This window comes from Trachypithecus francoisi, unplaced genomic scaffold (assembly GCF_009764315.1).
Source record: "Trachypithecus francoisi isolate TF-2019V2 unplaced genomic scaffold, Tfra_2.0 Lachesis_group21, whole genome shotgun sequence".
Classification (NCBI taxonomy): domain Eukaryota; kingdom Metazoa; phylum Chordata; class Mammalia; order Primates; family Cercopithecidae; genus Trachypithecus; species Trachypithecus francoisi.
This window is the reverse complement of record NW_022681467.1, coordinates 58,758,298-58,777,588: the sequence shown is the minus strand read 5'-3', so window position 1 is coordinate 58,777,588 and position 19,291 is coordinate 58,758,298. Positions and strand designations below refer to the sequence as shown.

The 19,291-nt window shown below is 50.4% G+C and overlaps 1 protein-coding gene across 2 annotated transcripts in view; it reads left to right on the top strand.

The window, feature by feature from the left end:
* The first annotated feature begins 94 nt into the window (after positions 1–94).
* Positions 95–19,291, top strand: part of DIDO1 (death inducer-obliterator 1) — a 63,361-nt gene continuing 44,164 nt past the window's right edge. Inside the window, exon 1 of one of the 2 annotated variants that reach the window (XM_033187034.1) lies at positions 95–253. The gene's annotated coding sequence lies outside the window, so the exon portion shown is untranslated. Of the gene's footprint in view, positions 254–11,883; positions 12,827–19,291 lie in introns of those variants that run through there. The other variant, XM_033187033.1, reaches the window with a different exon arrangement.

The following is a 19,291-nucleotide window of genomic DNA, read 5'->3' as shown; positions in this document are numbered from 1 at the left end:
CACGAGAGCGCGAGAGCGCGAGCCGATGACCAATGAAGCGCCCCCGCGAGGAGGCGGGGCGGACGGCCTCCCGGAAGCGTGGGACCTAGTTTCCGTCCTTGCGCAGAACTCTCCTCGCGGAGTCCTCGCGCTACGGGTTGGCGCGAGAGTCAAAAGGCGTCGGCCGCTTCTGGCAAGATGGCTGCTGCGGAGGCGTTGGAGTACGGAAATCTGGAGCCGGGATGGCGACGTCTACACTGAGTCGGAGGCGAAGGTCCCAGCTCTTTTCCTGTCGTTTGCGTGAGGCTGGACGGGGTGGGGCAGGGGAAAGGCGCCGGGTGTCCGCGGCCGCCCCTGAGACGGGGAAGGAATCCCCTCCCGAGCGGCGGCCTTCCAGGGCTGGTGTCCCTAAGGCCCAGGGAGAGACCGCGGACCCGAGACCGGGCTGGGCGAGAGCTGTGCTCTCTGCTCGTTGAAGCGAGTTCCTCGGCTTTACTTGAGATGTTATTGAGCGCGTCCTCACTCGAGGCCAGGTGGGGAATCAGAAGGGGCCTGCCCTCAGGGCGCCTCCCAGGGGCTGCGCTGAAGGGCGGGTCGCGGCCAGGGCGCGCGGGACAAAGGAGACCCCACATGCTTGCGGGGCGGAGTCCTGGCGGCGGCGCGGGGCAGGGCCGGGGGTACTCGGTGACTGGAGACCGCCGGGGAGGAGCGCGCGGGTTGAGGCCGCACTTGGGTATTTGCGCGTTTACTTGCTCATTGCCTGTCGGCTCAGGAGGAATGCGAACTCTGTCATCGCAGGGTCCCATGTTTCTGTTGCTGGGAAGTAACTTAAAGTACTTAATAAGAGCCGAAGGAAGAGATAGAGTCCTTGAGGGGCAGCCCCTGATTTCATCTGCGAGGAATTCACGGGACGGCTTCTTTCTGAAGTAGCAGTCGGGGGTGAGGTGGTTTCGTGTGTTTGCTTACAAGTGAGCTGAATAACGTGTAAGCTATGTCGGTCGGTCTACTCAGCGACAGTAAGTCCAGTTCGGCAAATAGTTTGGAGGAAGACTGGTTTTGGACATTTTCCGTTAATCGAAGGAGCTAAATCTACAGGTCTAAAGTCTTGACAACATTATGCTTCATACGCAGAGGCAGTACAAGACAGTAATTACATCATTTGCAACTACTTAACCCTATGGTCAACAGTTCTTGGTATTTATTTATTTGTTTATTTTAGATGGAGTCTCACTCTGTCGCCAGCCTGGAGCGCAGTGGCCTCATCTCGGCTCACTGCAACCTCCATCTCCCGGGTTCAAGCGATTCTTCTGTCTCAGCCTCTCGAGTAGCTGGGACTACAGGCGCGTGCCACCACGCCCAGCTAATTTTTGTATTTTTAGTAGAGATGGGGTTTCACCTTGTTGGTCAGGCTGGTCTCGATCTCGACCTCGTGATCCGCCCGCCTCAGCCTCCCAAAGTGCTAGGAATTACAGGCGCGAGCCCCCGCTCCCGGCCTATTTTAATTTAATTTAATTTAATTAATTAATTTATTTATTTATTTTGAGACGGAGTCTCGCTCTGTCCCCCAGGTTGGAGTGCAGTGGCCAGATCTCAGCTCACTGCAAGCTCCGCCTCTCGGGTTTATGCCATTCTCCTGCCTCAGCCTCCTGAGTAGCTGGGACTACAGGCGCCGGCCACCTCGCCCAGCTAGTTTTTTGTATTTTTTAGTAGAGACGGGGTTTCACCGTGTTAGCCAGGATGATCTCGATCTCCTGACCTCGTGATCCGCCCGTCTCGGCCTCCCAAAGTGCTGGGATTACAGGCTTGAGCCACCGCGCCCGGCCTATTTTATTTATTTTTTGAGAAGGAGTCTCACTTTGTTGCCCAGGCTGGAGTGTACTGTCACGATATCCGCTCACTGCAACCTCTCCCTCCTGGGTTCAAGTGATTCTCCTGCCTCAGCCTCCCGAGTAGCTGGAACTACAGGCACCCGCCACCACGCCCGGCCAATTATTTTGTGTTTTTAGAACAGGCGGGGTTTCACCATGTTGGCCAGGCTGGTCTCGAACTCCTGACCTCAAATGATCACCCACCTTGGCCTCCCAGGGTCCTGGGATTACAGGCATGAACCGCTGCACCCGGCCTATTTTTATTTTTTAAGTTTTTTAGAGACGGGGTTTTGCCTTCTTGCCTAGGCTGGTCTCGATCTCCTGGGCTCAAGCCATCCTCCTACCTCGGCCTCCGAAGTGCTGGGTTTACAGACGTTAGCCCCCACGCCCGGCCTGAACGTCAACGAAAAAGTGTGCAAGGGGATGCAAGTGTGCAAAGGGATGCGCGAGCAGAAAGCTTGAGTGCTAGCGCCTTAAGGGGACATTCCTTAACGTCTCAGTGCTTGCCTGTGGGTCACAGGTTAATACCCCTCCTCCCAGCAGCCAGCCAGTTACCAAGTCCTACTTGAGCCCCTCCTTAATCCTCTCTAAAGCCAGTTACCAAGTCCTACTTGAGCCCCTCCTTAGTCCTCTCTAGAGCCAGTTACCAAGTCCTACTTGAGCCCCTCCTTAGTCCTCTCTAGAGCCAGTTACCAAGTCCTACTTGGGCCCTCCTTAGTCCTCTCTAGAGCCAGTTACCAAGTCCTACTTGGGCCCTCCTTAGTCCTCTCTAGAGCCAGTTACCAAGTCCTACTTGAGCCCCTCCTTAGTCCTCTCTAGAGCCAGTTACCAAGTCCTACTTGAGCCCCTCCTTAGTCCTCTCTAGAAACTGGTTCCTTTGTGTTGCTTCCCAGCCTCTTCCACCATAAATGGAAACCGCCATCTTTGCTTTCTGGACTGCCAGGGCGTCTCCATAACTCCTGTTGAGTTCCAGAAGTCCTGTCACCACCTCTCACACAGCAGACAGGGCGATCTCTCCAAAAGCCATCACTCATTGACTCTAGCCTCCTAACATCCCTTGGGGACTCCCCAATTGCCTACGTAAAGTTAGCGCAGCTGTAAGTCTGCACTCCTGATCTTACTCTCTGCTCCAGCCATCCCAGCCGACTGGAGGTTTTCTCGTGTCAGCAGGCTTTGTTATCGCTGTGCTCTCACAGTCTGGGCCCTGCGTGTAAAACACTTCCCCTAGGCTACCTCCTGCTCACCTCCTCAGTATAGACGAGCCTTTCTTGGGGAAGTCTTCCCTAAACAAAGCTGGATTGAGTGCCTTTCCTTCATGCTTGCACACAATCCTAAATTACCTCTTGGTGGCTCTTAGCACACGGTCCGTGATTCACCATAAAATGGTAAGCTTCATGCAAGTTGATATGGCTGAAGTCTAGTTCGTAATAGGAGCTCCATAAATATTTATTTGTTGAGTGATGAAGGAATAAATGAGAGAATGATTATGAGGATCTTAACTAAAAGCAATAATACTAGCAAAAATGGAAAGAGACCTTCAGTCAGGAGGGAAATGAGCAGTCCTTGGTGGGACTGCTAATTTGTGGGAGCTAAGAAGGAAGACCAGAGAGATGCAGGTGAGTAGCACAGCTGATGAGGTGGTGGCACCAACTGAGAATGATCATGATGAAGAAGGAGGTGCAACAACGAGGGAAAGGTGGTGCGTTCAGCGTGGGCCTCATTGAATTGGAGGTGCCTGTAGGACACATCTAAAGCCCAAGGGGAAGAGCAGGGCGAGAGCTGAGAGTTGATGGGTACAGTATTCAGAGGAAGTCCGTGGAGACAAGGAGTGGATGAAGTCCGGAATGCAGAGCTGCAAGCTGTATTCACTGAGGAAGAAGTTGCCTATGAACGGTAGCAAGAAGGTGACCGGGGGGTCTGACAAGAACCAGGGGCTTCAAAGGGGCTCCCTGAAGCCACAGGGTGTTGAGTTTCAAGAAGCTATGTTAGCAGTTTCCAGCAGGGAAGTCCAGGGTGAAGCTGCCGAAACTCGCCATTTAATAGTTTTTGGTGAGAGAGCAAGAAGTTGAGTGATGTGATGGGAATGGGAAACATTGGAGTGTGTGAACAGGGGTGAGGTGAAGACAGCGTAGTATATTGAAGGCGTTCAGAAGCCATTAGGGCCACGTGCGTATGTACTGAGAAGTGAGCAGTGAGCTAGATGCCACCAAATGTTGCAGCAGCAGGTGAGACTGAGGAGCAGGGAGGGGGGTCAAGGATCATTTCTCAGTTTCTGGCCTATGAATGTATAGGGTGGTGGGACCATCCTCTGGATAGGGAACGCCAGAGAAGAGTCTGGATGTATGTAGTAGGGAGGTTGGAAGTCCTAAGCTCATTTTGCTTGTATTAGATAGGTTTTGAAGTGCAGTTGAGGCATTCACATGGAGATGCCAGGGGAGCAAGGTGAATGACGGTGCCTGGATCCAGGCAGAGATAAAGGCACCTACAGCCAGGTGTGCATGAAGTCTCCGTGGAGAAGGTATAGGTGGAGGGAGAGGAGGAGAACCTAGGCCAGAGCTCTGAAGACACCAGCATGGAGGGTCACCAAGGGTGCAGGAGAGCAGGAAAGAGGTAGGTGGGTCCTGGGACAGCTCGAGAGGGTGCAGGGCTACACCGGTTGACATCTGGGACAGTGACAAGGATTTCAGCCCGCTGGATTCATCAACTGCCTGAGCTTTCCTGTGACAGAGGTGGGCATGTGGACTAGAGAAACCACAGGCTTGGCCCTTACTGTCAGCTGAGGGGCAACCAGGTGTTCAGAGCTTCCAGTGTCTTGCAAGCTGAGGTAGTGGCTTTGAACTTGAGTTGTTTCATATTGAAAGAGATGAACAGAAAGAAGAGTGCTAAAGGTATATTAGTTGTAAAAGAACATTAATGAGTTTTTAAAAAGGGGAAAGCAGTTTGCCTAGGCTGGAGTGCAGTGGCGTGATAACAGCTCACTGCAACCTACACCTCCCAGCTAATCCTCCCATGTTAGCCTCTTGAGTAGCTGGGACTACAAGCGGAAGCCACCACACCCAGCTCATTTCGTTTATTTTTTGTAGAGGAGAGTTCTCACTATGTTGCCCAGGCTGTTCTCAAACTTCTGGGCGCAAGCAATCCTCCTGCCTCGGCCTCCCAGAGTGCTGGGATTACAGGTGTGAGCCACTACGTAGTGTTTCCTGTACTCAAATCATAGAATGTTTGAAAAACCAGGATATCAGCCATGTTTCAAAACCACATTATTCCCATGGATGTTTTGTTTTACTCTCAAAACCCAAAAGCATAAAATCAAACCCCTACATACTGGAGACTTCAGGCTTTCAAAGAGATTGGGCAAATCAAACCACCTTATTTTTCAGGATAGTTGATAAACCCATCTGTTGTTGATGCTCAGAATGATTAGCACAAGTAGGAAGGAAACACGCAGACCTCAATTTTCATAGACTTCACTTTTCACAGTATTTTAAACAATTATTCTTAGACGTTGGAAAGGGGTAAGGAAAAATCCTATTTAGTCTGCTGCATATATTCTTTTTTTTTTTTTTTTTTTTGAGACGGAGTCTTGCTCTGTTGCCCAGGCTGGAGTGCAGTGGCCGGATCTCAGCTCACTACAAGCTCCGCCTCCCGGGTTCCCGCCATTCTCCTGTCTCAGCCTCCTGAGTAGCTGGGACTACAGGCGCCTGCCACCTCGCCCGGCTAGTTTTTTGTATTTTTTATTAGAGACGGGGTTTCACCGTGTTAGCCAGGATGGTCTCGATCTCCTGACCTCATGATCCACCCGTCTTGGCCTCCCAAAGTGCTGGGATTACAGGCTTGAGCCACCGCGCCCGCCTTTTTTTTTTTTTTTTTTTTTGGAGACAGAATTTCACTCTTGTTGCCCAGGCTGGAGTGCAGTGGCGTGATCTTGGCTCACCACAACCTCCGCCTCCTGGTTTAAGCAATTCTCCTGCCTCAGCCTCCTGAGTAGCTGGGATTACAGACATGCGCCCGGCTAATTTTGTATTTTTAGTAGAGATAGGGTTTCTTCATGGTTGTCAGGCTGGTCTCGAACTCCAGACCTCAGGTGATCCGCCTGCCTCGGCCTCCCAAAGTGCTGGGATAAGAGGCCTGAGCCACCACCCCTGCCCTGCTGCACATATTCTGACACCATGTGTTTGGTGAACCCAGACCCTGTGGAGCATCTTTAACTGGCGATTGTTTGATATATGTGCCCTTCCCCCTCCCTCTTTTTGCCTATTTTATTTCCCTTTCTAGATTATACCACTCAATCAGGAAGCACTGAATATTTTATAAGTTTGGGTGAGAGCAAGAATAATCTTTTCTTGATTTTTTTTTTTGTTTAAACCTTTAACTGCTGCTGAGGTTGAGACATAAGCTATCTAGCATACTGTTACCTGAAACACACATGGCAGGAGGGAAGGCAATACAGTCCTGCCATTGCAGACCAGTGGGAAAGGCCAAAGAGTGTTTTGAGTAGCAATGTACATGGTCAAAGCATCATGTATGTACTATTTCATTTGAGTTTGATTATGCACTTTGAACCTGGCTGGTTAGGATTTGATAGACAGTTATTAGTTTGGGATCTTTTTTATGAAAATTAACAAAATATATATATAAATATACACACCTACATGTGGATAGTTCTGTGTCTTAAGTTTTTTGTATGCATGCAGCTGTTGTGATGACATGTCTGATGGGCAGGTAGAAGTAGAAATAGAGTTCCTGTGTTTCCCAGGCTGGCCTTCAACTCCTGAGCTCCAGTGATCCTCCCTCCTGGGCCTCCCAAAGTGTTGAGATTACAGGCGTGGGCCACCGTGCCTGGCTCTACATTTACTCTTTAAATACTTTCCTATTGGAATGAAAGAGGCAGGGTGGCTCACACCTATAATCCCAGCACTTTGGGGAGGCTGAGACAGGAGGATTCCTTGAGGCCAGGAGTCTGAGACTAGCCAGGTCAACAAAGTGAGACCTCCCTGCTGTTTCTTAAAAGAAGGGAAAAACTCTGAAGTTCCCATTTGGGTATCTTTTGGAAACTGCTGATAGCTCAGCCTTTGTTGTTACTGTTGGTATTTCCTCCAAACACACTCTCAGTTTTACCATTTTGTTTTTGTGAACTAAGCAAGAACAGGAATTAATTTATACAGTTAATCCTATGTGGACAAATTCTGAAAGGTTACTGAAGTCTCTTTCACTTTTTTTTTTTTTTTTGAGACGGAGTCTCGCTCTGTCGCCCAGGCTGGAGCGCAGTGGCCGGATCTCAGCTCACTGCAAGCCCCGCCTCCCGGGTTTATGCCATTCTCCTGCCGCAGCCTCCCGAGTAGCTGGGACTACAGGCGCCCGCCACCTCGCCCAGCTAGTTTTTTGTATTTTTTAGTAGAGACGGGGTCTCACCGTGTTAGCCAGGATGGTCTCGATCTCCTGACCTCGTGATCCGCCCGTCTGGGCCTCCCAAAGTGCTGCGATTACAGGCTTGAGCCACCGCGCCTGGCCTCTTTCACTTCTTAAAGTGTTTTCATTTAAGAAAAAAGTCTTTAATTGTAGTCTACCCAATTGTAGCCTTATCCCTCCCGGTGAGGTCCCATACTCTGGAGGCATTGAGGTTAGGCAGAAGGCACAAGAATGGGGCCAGGGCCCATTGCTCTGGAACTGATGGCTGCCTCTGACCTCATGGACATCCCTGCACCTTCTTCCTGGTGCTCACCAGCAGATGTAGGAATTCAGTCATCCATGGGTTCGTTTCCCCTTTTTCCGTGGTCTATATTCCATGGTGTGAATAGCCTGTAAGGGTAAATATCCTATTTGGGTACAACCACTTTACTCTTATTCTGTCAGAATCTGTGAAAGCGTTTTTTTGGCTTTCTTGTTTGCTGTGTTCCTTTAAAGATGGTTGAGATAAAACCACTCAGAAAGGAAAGTTTTTTGCCTTATACTTATTAAAATATTAATTTATTCCAAAGTTGTCTTTATTTACTTTTCACTGACCTCAAAGGGAAAACTTAGACAACTCAGAGAAACATGAAACATTCTCAGAGGAAGGAGTAATGAGCATGGTTCTGCATTAATGTGTTCTCTCCTTAGCAGAGGATATAGAACTACTGCAGCTCAGGCCAGGCGTTGTGGCTCATGCCTGTAATCCCAGCACTTTGGGAGGCAGAGGCGGGTGGATCCCTGGAGTCCGAGACCAGCCTGGGCAACATAGTGAAACCCCATCTCTACAAAAAATACAAAAATTAGCCAGGTGTGGTGGCACGCGCCTGTAGTCCCAGCTATTCAGGAGGCTGAGGCAGAAGGGTTGCTTGAGCCTGGGAGACGGAGGTTGCAGACAGCCAGTATCACACTACTGCACTCCAGTCTGGCGACAGAGTGAGACCTTGTCGCAAGGAAAGCAGCACTACAAACTGCAGCTCATTCTTTCTAAAGATATCTGGAAAATGACAGAAGAGAGAGTAACACATCCAGATTCAGTTCCCTACCATGAGAAATTCCTTTTGCCTCGTTTGTGGATATTGTTGTTAGTTCATTGTAGCTGTCTTGAGTAACGTACAGAGGCTAATGTGATCAAAGAAAGATTCATCCCTTGTTTTTCTAGTTAAAAGTCATAGCACAGGTTTCTAGTAACATTCAAATGATAAGACACTGTCCGTAATGCTAATTACAAAAATGCAGTATTAAAGTAATTTGGTACAGCATTTAAGGGGGGTGATCCCTCCTCCCATCTCATTTCCCTCCCTTTTTCGTATTTCACATTTATTCTTTTGCCTAAGACAGAAAATTGGTATGATTCTCATATGCTGCATAGAACATGTGGGATGTTCTATGTTCTATGCAGCTGTAGCTCCATCACATCCCACAGCTTTCTAGAGGTCTTCGGGGTTGGAACACGAAGTTTAACTTCTGTTTCTGTTTTTCCTTGAATTCTTTTGTTTCCTGGCCCTTTTCCATCCTGTCAGTTCCCCTTAACTTACCACCCACTGTCGTCCGTACTCCCCCTCTGTGTTGGTTGTCTCAAAACAGCATTCAGCGGAATTCACTGAGTGGGTGAATTCTGTGAAGTTGCCTTTTCTGGCAGTGCTGTTGCTCAGTGATGCACAAACGTGGCATTTGCCCTTTGGTAGACAAAGATCTGGGTTTTTTTTGTTTTGTTTTGTTTTGTTTTTGGTTTTTTGTTTTTGTTTTGTTTTGAGATAGAGTCTCCCAGGCTGGAGTGCAGCGGGTTCAAGAAATTCTCCTGCCTTATCCTCCCGAGTAGCTGGGATTACAGGCGCCTGCCACCACGCCCGGCTAATTTTTCTATTTTTAGTAGAGATGGGGTTTCACCATGTTGGTCAGGCTGGTCTTGAACTCCTGACCTCAGGACCTCAGGTGATCCGCCCGCCTCGGCCTCACAAAGTGCTGAGATTGCAGGCGTAAGCCACTGCGCCCGGCAAATCTGGCTAATATTCTTTAAAGGAGCCAAAGGCAGTGCTTTACTGTTTGCTTTGAGGGGAAGTAGTGGCCGATCTGATTGTGACACCTTTTAGCATTGGTGACTTGATTTATCTAAAGTTAACTGTTAAAGTTAGCTGGTCTTATACAATATAAAAGTAATGAAAATTCAGGTTCTCCAAAAAAAACAGCAACACCACCACACAGAGCACACAGTGGCTGAAGTTTTTGTTAGCAATAAGAAAACAGTAGGCATATATATATGCATATATATATACACACACATATATGCATATATATATATATATATATATCCCCCCCCCCGGGAATTCACGTTCTCCTCCTGGGTAAAGGAGAGGGTTGTATTTTGTGATTCCTTTTTCCTGCCCCAAGAGGCTAGCGATACAGCCCCAGCGCGTCGGGCACTGAGTCCCTGGAGCACGGCGTGGGGGGCCTGGCGCAGACACGACTCAGGACCGGGTCGGTCTCCGGCCAGAAAGAACTATGTTCCGGCCGCCCGGGTCGCGGGCCCAGGATGCATCACTGCAGGCCTCCATCCTGCCTCGGCGGAAGTCTGCAAGAATCCTGCGGGCGTCCTCCAGAGCGAGCAGAGGAGGAGCTCAGCGCCGAGGCCCAAGCGCGCCCCGCCGTCGCCCCTCCCTGTGCCCCTCCGCCGCTGCTCCCCTCGCAAAGGGGAGACCGGGACGCTGCCAGGTGGCCTCGGCGGGGGCCCTGGCCTTAGCCGCTCTGAATCCAAAGTGAGAAGAATGAAACGTCCTGACGCTGTCCGGCTTCCGGTTCTTGGAGAGGGCGGGAACTCTCCGCCGAGAGAACTGTGCGGAGTCAGGAAGCGCTGGCGCTCCTTCGCTTTCACGGGACTAATCGAAATCCGACTTTAAACCAAGTAAAGCCGGCTGCCTGCTGGAGTATTTTTGTCATAGTATTTTTATTTTGGGATCAGGGTATTCTGCTGCGGACCCTGAGTCCCAATGGAGGAGGCTTATAATCGCGGAAAGCAATTTTCTTTTTTTTTTTGAAAGAATTGCTGAGTTTTCCGGATTGTACTTTCAAAAACTTTCCTTAAACTTTGCGTGGCGTGTGTGTTGCAGAAACTGGTGTCTACACGTTACAAAAGTGTACTGTTTACACCTATTTGTGATGCACCCATCGTGTTCTTTTTCCATGGACCACCTATTAAACTTCCTGCTGGAGCGCTCTTGGCCCCCTTCCTGCTTTCCAGGCCACATCCTGTTGTAAATCGGTGCTGCCTGTGGAGTTTTGTTTGTGGATTGGGGATATTTAAGGAACAATTTATTGAAACTACTGAAGACTTTGTTTCCTCCTTTGGATTTTACTTTTTAAATAAATTCGGTTAGGAAAAAGCATTCTTTTGCTAGTGGAATTCAAATTCAAATACCCAAACTAGATTCTCCAAATGCCTTTCTCACCAGGGAGGGCAGCTCCCAGGAGTAGTGACGACAGGTAAGCTGGGGTAGGCTGACTTCATCACCTTGTAGGTGGGGAAGGCCAGAATGGATAGTCTGGCCAGGCCTCTACAGCTGAGCCAGCTTCTGGGTGGCGGGGGAGATGAGAACGGGAGGCAGGTTCCAGTATCCTCTGGACTTGCAGGAAGGCAGGCATTCTGCGTATCGCTGAGCACTGCGGTAAGCGTTCCGTTTACTCATGTATTCCTGCCTTTTTCTTCCTCTTGGTTCTCTTGTTCTGAGCCGCCTTGTCCACTCTTTCTATTCCCTTAGGGCCTTTCCATCTATCTCCTGAGTGCCCAACCTGAAACTGCACCCAAGAGTTAAAATCTCTTAAATAAATCTCACCGTCTTGCAGAAAGAAATTGAGCCTGGTTTAAAGATCCTCAGCCAAAGAGAGTGGGCTGAGGTTCCCCCATACCAGTTGGATTCAGAGAGCCTCTTGTAGGGAGGCCTCACGTGGTCTTTACCTGGGCCTCAGCATGTGAGCCCTCCTTTAAGAGAGAGCTCGCCCAAGACCACAGTACACAGACCAAGGTACTGTGGTCTCAACCCCGTCTAAGCTTCCCACTACCCCATGTCTGAGGGCAAAAACCCCTCTTTACAACCTGAAGACACACTCAAGATGTAAGACTGTCAAGGCCATCCCTGCCAGATTCCATTAATGTGGTCCTAATGGGCCACACCAGCATGAAACAAGCTGTGTTGGATTCCTTTGAAGAAAACTAAGTCCGCCTCAGAAACTGGCAGACCCTGTAATCTTCAGAGGTATTATTTAAAAAAGCACACCTGCCTCAAAGCCCCTGGTTCATCCACGGAAGCATCGCAGAAGCCTCTCTGTATTAGGGGCAGCTTTACGGCACTGTGGGCCCCTTTTGCTCTTGACCAGGGCCGACGCCAAAGGCTAGATGGTGCATGCTTCCAGGTAGCGGATCACTGTTCACAGAAGCGGAAGCATTGGGGCCACCTCCCCCTACAAGTCCCTGCCCTCGCAGCAAGTGGCCAGTGCCCATGGTGCCTCAAGGCAGCAGCTGCCCCTCCTGCCCCCTCCCAGTCTCTTTCCTGCAGTATCTGGGGACAGACAGGTGATGGGGTGTCACTGTAGTTACTATTGAGCGAACTGAAGAAAATCCACATGGAGGGTTAACATCTACCATACCTCACTTTCCCCTCGCTTGATTGTAAATGTCTAATCGTTCCCTCCAACCCCTGTGGGCAAACATATCCATGCATTCTTTTTGAGTTCTAGCTACTGGTCAGTAGTTCTGAGTGTAGGATTGACATGGTGGGACACAGCCAAGGTCCCTGGGGCCTAGAGGTCCAGCGTGCCCGCCTCCCTTCCTCGCTGTCCTCCTTCCGCTCCCCCCACCCCACGCTCTTGTTTTCTGGCGCCGAGCTTGGGGTGGGGAGGCAGCTGGATAGGGTCTTCAAGTTGGAGAGAAACCCCGCCCACGGCTGGACCCCGCCGCTCCCTGCCACTCCCAGCCGAGGCCGTCAGGGGCTTGCGGTTTGAGAAATACAATCTGGAAGAGAAAACTTCGGCCTTTTCTTCCATTATCCTCTGTCTCTGCCCCCCACACCTCTTACAAATTTAGCCTAGGAGCTTCCTATCCCCACCGACTTGAAGGGTTTATCGGTCTTAAGAGCGAAGTCCTGGCGGAGTGCAGTCCCTCGGGGCTAGCATCCACGTTCCGCCTTTGCCCTGCCCGACCTGTTCCGAGGGATCCCTGCAAGGGCAGCGCTCCAGCTTTCACCCTTGGGGTCGGGGAAATAAGGCGTCCACAAAGGATGCAACCAAGTCATCGTCAGTGCAGACCCAAAGGACGCACCCGAAGTGCAGGTAGGGAAGGCGGGCGCATGCGCGCAGTACGGGGTTAGGCTTCCCAGCCTGGGGCTCCGCTCTAGCCCCGCAGCGTCTCGGTGGCCGGCCTCGTCCTCCGCCCGCCGCGCGGGGGCGCCGCTCTAGCCCCGCGCCGTCTCGGTGGCCGGCCGCCCACTCCGCGGCGTTCGGGGAAATGGCTGCGAGACCCTACAGGCCTGCGGCCTGCGGTAAGTGGCGTCCCGGGCGCCGGGTAGAGGAGCCGGCTGCCGCTTTGGCCGCCCTTGGGAGCGGGGCGGGGCCGGCATCGGAGCCCGGCCGGTGAGAGCCGCGGATCCCTCAGAGGCCGCTCCAGCCGAGAAGATGGCGGCCGCGGAAGGGAGCGAGCGAGCGGGCGGGCGGGGCCGGTGAGAGCAGTCCCGGGCAGGGGGCGCGGGCCTCAGACGCCGGCCCTGGTGGGCTGCGTGAGGTTGAGGCGACTGGCGAGCACTCTGTGGTCGCGGCAGGAATGGTTTCAAGGTTGGAAGTCGGGGCGGCAGCTCGCGGGGAGGAGCGGAAGGCTGGCCTGGGCGAGTGCGGCCCGGGGCTCGGGGGGCTGCGCAGCTGGCTCGTAAGCGCAGCTGGTTTCCCTAGGCATCCCTGGGAGCTTTGGCGCTTCCTCCCGGGCCTTGGGTGCGGCCACCCCGTGGCCGGCTTAGCTTCTGGCGTGCCTTCGGGTGATTCCGGCACTGCGGGGCGGCTGGCGCTGCGGGAAGCGCGAAGAGCGCGGATTCGCTTCCCAGAGAATGTGTCCTTACCTCCCCGCGCTGGTTTTCAGTTTTTTTGTGGAATCGTTTGTTGCGTTGGTGTGTACTGGCCGTATCTGTGACACGTTTTGCCTTCCAGTGACCCTGGAAGCCGAAAAGGCCAGTTCCTGCGCTCGGCGGGAGGGGTGCCCGTGCTGCCTCCGCTGCGGCGTCCGGGGCTCCTTCCCGCAGTTTTGAGACAGTGGAGGTCAGGGCCGGCATTTCTGCTGTGAATAAAGCACCTTAATATTTAAGTTTAGAGTTTGGGCCGTAGGTAGCAGTAGCTTACAGAGTTACCAGTTATTGAAAATACTCTTTAACTTGTGCTTGGGCCGTCGATGTCCATGTCATCTGCCTGTTGATGGAATGAGATTTGAGCCTAGTGTACTCAGGGACTTAGAGGAGGGAAAGGGCAGATGGGAACGCCTTTTCGATATATTCACATAGCCTAGCTATACCCCGTTTTGCATGGTTTCCCTAGGGCCACGTATGACTTGGTTGAAATACAGTTCTCAGCAGTGAAAAGGTCCTTAGCAGTGCGTTTTAAGGAGTAAATACAGTCCTTTTATTACTGGATATTCATCGCATTCTGTGTTAGCACGAGGGATACAGCAGTGACCAAGGTGGCCCCGTCCCAGTCCTCCTGGAGACAAGTTCAGTGGGGAACTTGAGAGATTATTCCAGCTCCTTCCTTTAAATCAGATGTTGCCAACCCATTGACCCTGGAGCGTAGGGCTCGGTAGTGGCCCTTTGGGTTGCTGTGTGTGTATGTATGTGTGTCTGTGACTCTTCCACTATTTTTCTATTTTAAATACAGCATAGACATCTCAGAAGTGTCACCCAGGAAGACAGACACAGCCCTGCTGTGAAACTCCCTGCCTAATGCACACTTGGTTTCCTGCTTGCTGTGTACATGGGGAGGAGGTGTCTGTCTGTTCTTGTAGACTTGTTTCAACAAGTTTCATGAGTACGATACCTCTTACCTTGTTTTGGAAAAGCGTATATCTTGAATTTTCTTCAGGCTTTCCACCAGAGGCTGACCCTTAGTAGTAGTTGGTTGAATTCAGACTATGGCAAGCAGAGCGAATTGTGCTGTGATGAGAAGACAGGGCACAAATAAGATAATTTGTGATTGACTGCCCAGCTGTACCTATGGTTACCAGACAGCCCAGCCCACGTTGCATGTGTATGTGTGAGCATCACAAAGGCTTGTCTAGGACGTGTGTATCATCAGTTTGGCCTTGAAGGGTGGTGGAGTTTCTTCATGTGAGGAGGGAATGATTGGAATGGGCATTGGCTCCCGTTTTGTTTCGCGGTGAAGTTGGCAGGTTCTGCTGTTGATACTGTGTTTTTCTACAGCCTTAGGGTCATAATTCCTTAAGGTCAGTACTGTGGATGGAGCCCAGTGGGGTGCTTCTTTTTAGTGTTTATTTTTAAGCTGTGCCACGTCTTCAGTGTTTGGAATCTCTGTAAACAAGGCACGTTTTTCCTTTTTGTATACCTGTCCAAGTGTATACATGATACCAAGTGGCTTGTTGGGCTCTTGAAGAGCAAAGATTGAATGTGTTTAACAGGTGACTCCCTACTATCCGTGGTCCCTGCACTCTCCACTTGCCTGAGAGGTCTCATCTCTGTCTGGCAGGCTTAGAAGACCACTCGGAAATTCTCTGTCAACAGAGTCTCTCACTTACCTTTCTTATTTAAATGATGGGGTCCCTTACAGTGTATACTAAGATCAGCCTCTTTATGGCTGCTATCAAATGATGTTCGTTAACTGCATTACAAAGGTTCTGTGATGAACAGTTAATGGAAATGTACTGATTGGGAAAGAGGAGGCCAAAGAACGAAGTCCGCTTTGCTGATTTCCTGTGCGTGTCCACACTCATCTGTGAGACAGTCTGTGCTGTCCAGGCCCATTTTATTTTTTGAGTAGTAATTTTGAGGGTAAGTTGTTATATGAATAGGTGATTGTACATATTTTGATAAGAATTCTGTAACCATGACCATAAAACTTAACAGGTGGTAATAATCGTGTGTTAAATTGTAAAGGAGGCATTTCTCTCCTTGGGTATCAAATTTTGATGCCGTGGTTTTGTTTTGCGTATGCTGATACAGACATTTAAGTGGTATTTAATATACCTTTTTAATAAGATAAATCAACTTTTTTTCCAAAATGAAGATACCTTAATGTGTTTGGTTACAAAAATAATACACATACAGGAAACTTAAACATTATGTAAAAATAGTAAAAACACCAAGAAAGGGCACTGTCCGGAAAAGCTCCACATTACAGCTGTTTTGCACTAATGAACGGGATGTGTTGGAGGCTGTGGCCACTGCCCTGGCCAGCTTGTCCCCGGCTCTCACTCGCGTGCCAGGGAGTTTTTCTCACGGCTGTGCATGTGATGATTCATCACCCTTAAAGAATTCCCGGCCGGGCATGGTGGCTCATGCCTGGAATCCCATCACTTTGGGAGGCCAAGACACTTGTAAGAAGTTCGAGACCAGCCTGGCCAACATGGTGAAACCCCGTCTCTAATTAAAAATACAAAAATTAGCTGAGTTTGGTGGCACCTGCCTGTAATCCAGCTACTTGAGAGGCCGAGGTGGAAGAATCGCTTGAACTTGGGAGGTCAGGTTGCAGTGAGCCGAGACCGCACCACTGCACTCCAGCCTGGGTGACAATGAGACTGTCTCAAAAAAAAAAAATTCCCGGCTGGGCGCGGTGGCTCAAGCCTGTAATCCCAGCAGTTTGGGAGGCCAAGATGGGCGGATCACGCGGTCAGGAGATCGAGACCATCCTGGCTAACACGGTGAAAACCCGTCTCTACTAAAAAAATACAAAAAACTAGCCGGCATTGTGGCGGGCGCCTGTAGTCCCAGCTACCCGGGAGGCTGAGGCAAGAGAATGGCGTGAACCAGGGAGGCGGAGCTTGCAGTGAGCTGAGATCTGGCCACTGCACTCCAGCCTGGGCGACAGAGCGAGACTCCAAAAAAAAGAATTCCCTTAAGCCAAGCATGCAGATGCGTTCCTGTAGTTCCAGCACTTTGGGAGGCTGAGGCCAGAGGCCAGAGGATCTCTTGAAGCCAAGAGTTCCAGGCTATAGTGAGCTGTGATTGTCCTACTGCTCTCCAGCCTGGGTGACAAAGCAAGACTCTGTCCACCCCCCACCCCCCCAAAAAAAAGAATTTCAGTATATAGATGCTTCCTGATTTTTCAAAGTAGTCTGTTAGTTTGTGTTCCGTTTGTCACCTTCCTGAGAAAAAAAAACTCCTAAGTTTGTGTGTACTTCCTACTTACTTCTTCTGGGTGACCGTGAAGCACTCCCTGCCCTCCATGAAAACAGTATGTCTCCTGCTCTCTTCCCTGTGCCAAGCCCATATGGGGCTGTTAGCAAATATGTCGGACAAATAGACTCGCCAAAGAGGGCGTTTCTCTGCAAACCCTCGCCAGCACAGGCTGTGTCGCTTTCTCAGGTGGCGCCTCCTGTCTGTTGCACACTTGCCACAGATGATTTGGCACTTGACATGTCGTTTCAGAAAACCTTGTAGGACGCCGTGAGGTCATTACCATCTCCATTTCACAGACAGGAAAGTGCGGCCCTTAGAAGCACTGCCTGGTACCCTGTGGCCCCCGCATTTGTAGACAGATGCACTGCCTGGTATACTGTGGGCCCCTTCCCCCCGCCCCCCCACTGCCGCTGTTACCATTTGCAGCTGGGGTCTAACCCTGCGTTCATAGACAGGTTCCCCCTTGAGCCCCCCAACCTCCCATCTGCTTCACTGAGGACTTGTCCTGGTTGTAAATGTCTGGGTGGGGGTGGGCACTGCTGGCTGCAACTGTCAGGACTGGGACCCCCGAACCTGCACCAAGGGGAGTGGGCCCCAGGGATACTCCCAAGACCCTGGAGACACAGGCCAGGTAGACACTGGCCTGGCCTCTTTGGATTTGCTAGGCTGTAACTAAAAGATATTGTTTTCCCTTTCACATGTTTGAGTAGTAAAATACCTTTCTGCTCACTTCTTCCCACCCATGCAGCAGTGACTGGGGGCCCGGGAAGTTGCTTGTCATACGTGTTTGACTCTGTCGAATCCAGCTGTACATGTAAAAATGGATACAGGAAAAAAAGCCCTTTTATGTCAAAACTCCTCTTTGTCTTCAGCTGGGACCGTCCCCCACCCCCTAAAACAGAACTAGACATTGGCCTCTCAATCCCAGGGAAAGAAAGGAAGATTCCAGCTGAAATACAAAGTTAATTCTTGACTTTTGAGTTTACAAGGTCCCCAAGCAGTAATTTTGCCCCTTAGGCTGTGACCTTCATGAGTTGGAATTCCAGGCTGGGTGTGAGGGCTGATGCACTTTGGGAGGCTGAGGCGTGGGGTGTGAGGGCTGATGCACTTCGGGAGGCTGAGGCGTGATGATCACTTGAGCCCAGGAGTTCGAGATCAGACCGGGCAACATGGCAAAACCCTGTTATTGGTTGGGGGGGAATATATATATAAATTCATAGATGTATACATTATAAATATCTTTATATATATGATATATATTATATATCACATATATAGATATATAATATATATTAATTTGTACATATATAAATTTATATATATAAAAATAAAATAGCCAGGCACTGTAGTGCATGCTTGTAGTCGCAGCTACCATGGAGGCTGAGGTAGAAGGATAACCTGAGCCCAGGGAGATTGAGGCTGCAGTGAGCCCTGATCAGTCGCTCCACTGCCCTCCAGCCTGGGTGACAGAGAGAGACTCCATCTCAACTACAACAAAAAAATTGGCTGCAGCTCCAATTTGAGAAGCAATTCATGTGAGAGAAGGGGTTTTAAAGAAGAAACCGCATTCTCTCCACCTGAACTTAGGTGGACATCATCTCACTTGGCCTTGTCAGTAATCACATGAAACTGAATGAGAATAGACGGGGTATCTGGAAAAATCGAATGTGAAAGCAGTACCTGTCACTGCCACAAGGATCCTGACTGAATAGGAATGGCCTCGGGGTTGCTCTTGAGAGTCGGAGAGCAGCCTTTCTGGCTCCAGCAGTGGAAGGCGCTGCTCTGTGTCAGTGGTTCCCAGACTGGCTGGACCCAGGACTGCTTTACACTCCTAAAAAGCAGGAAGACTCCAAAGAGCTTTTGTTATATCTGTTGATAGTCACCACGTTTGACATTTAAAAATGAGTCATTTAGGCCGGGCGCGGTGGCTCAAGCCTGTAATCCCAGCACTTTGGGAGGCCGAGACGGGTGGATCACAAGGTCAGGAGATCGAGACCCTCCTGGTTAACACGGTGAAACCCCGTCTCTACAAAAAAAAAAATACAAAAAACTAGCTGGGCGAGGTGGCGGGCGCCTGTAATCCCAGCTACTCCGGAGGCTGAGGCAGGAGAATGGCGTGAACCCGGGAGGCAGAGATTGCAGTGAGCCGAGATCGCGCCACTGCACTCCAGCCTGGGCGACAGAGCGAGACTCGGTCTCAAAAAAAAAAAAAAAGAGTCATTTAAATGCTTAAGTGCCTTCTATTTAAAATTGTAAACCAGCCTGGCACGGTGGCTGGTGCCTGTAATACTAGCACTTTGGAAGGCCAAAGTGGGCGGATCACCTGAGGTCGGGAGTTCAAGACCAGCCTGGCCAACATGGTGAAACCCTTTCTCTACTAAAAACACAAATAACTGGGTGTGGTGGCACACCGGTAATCCCGGCTACTCTGGAGACTGAGGCAGGAGAATCCTTTGAACCTAGGAGGCCGAACTTGCAGTGAGCCAGGATCGTGCCACTGCACTCCAGCCTGGGTGAGAGCTAGACACCATCTCAAAATAAATAAGTAAAATTGTAAACCATTATATATTAACATAAGTAACATTTTGTGGAACCTGTTTTCAGTGACCAAAACAATTT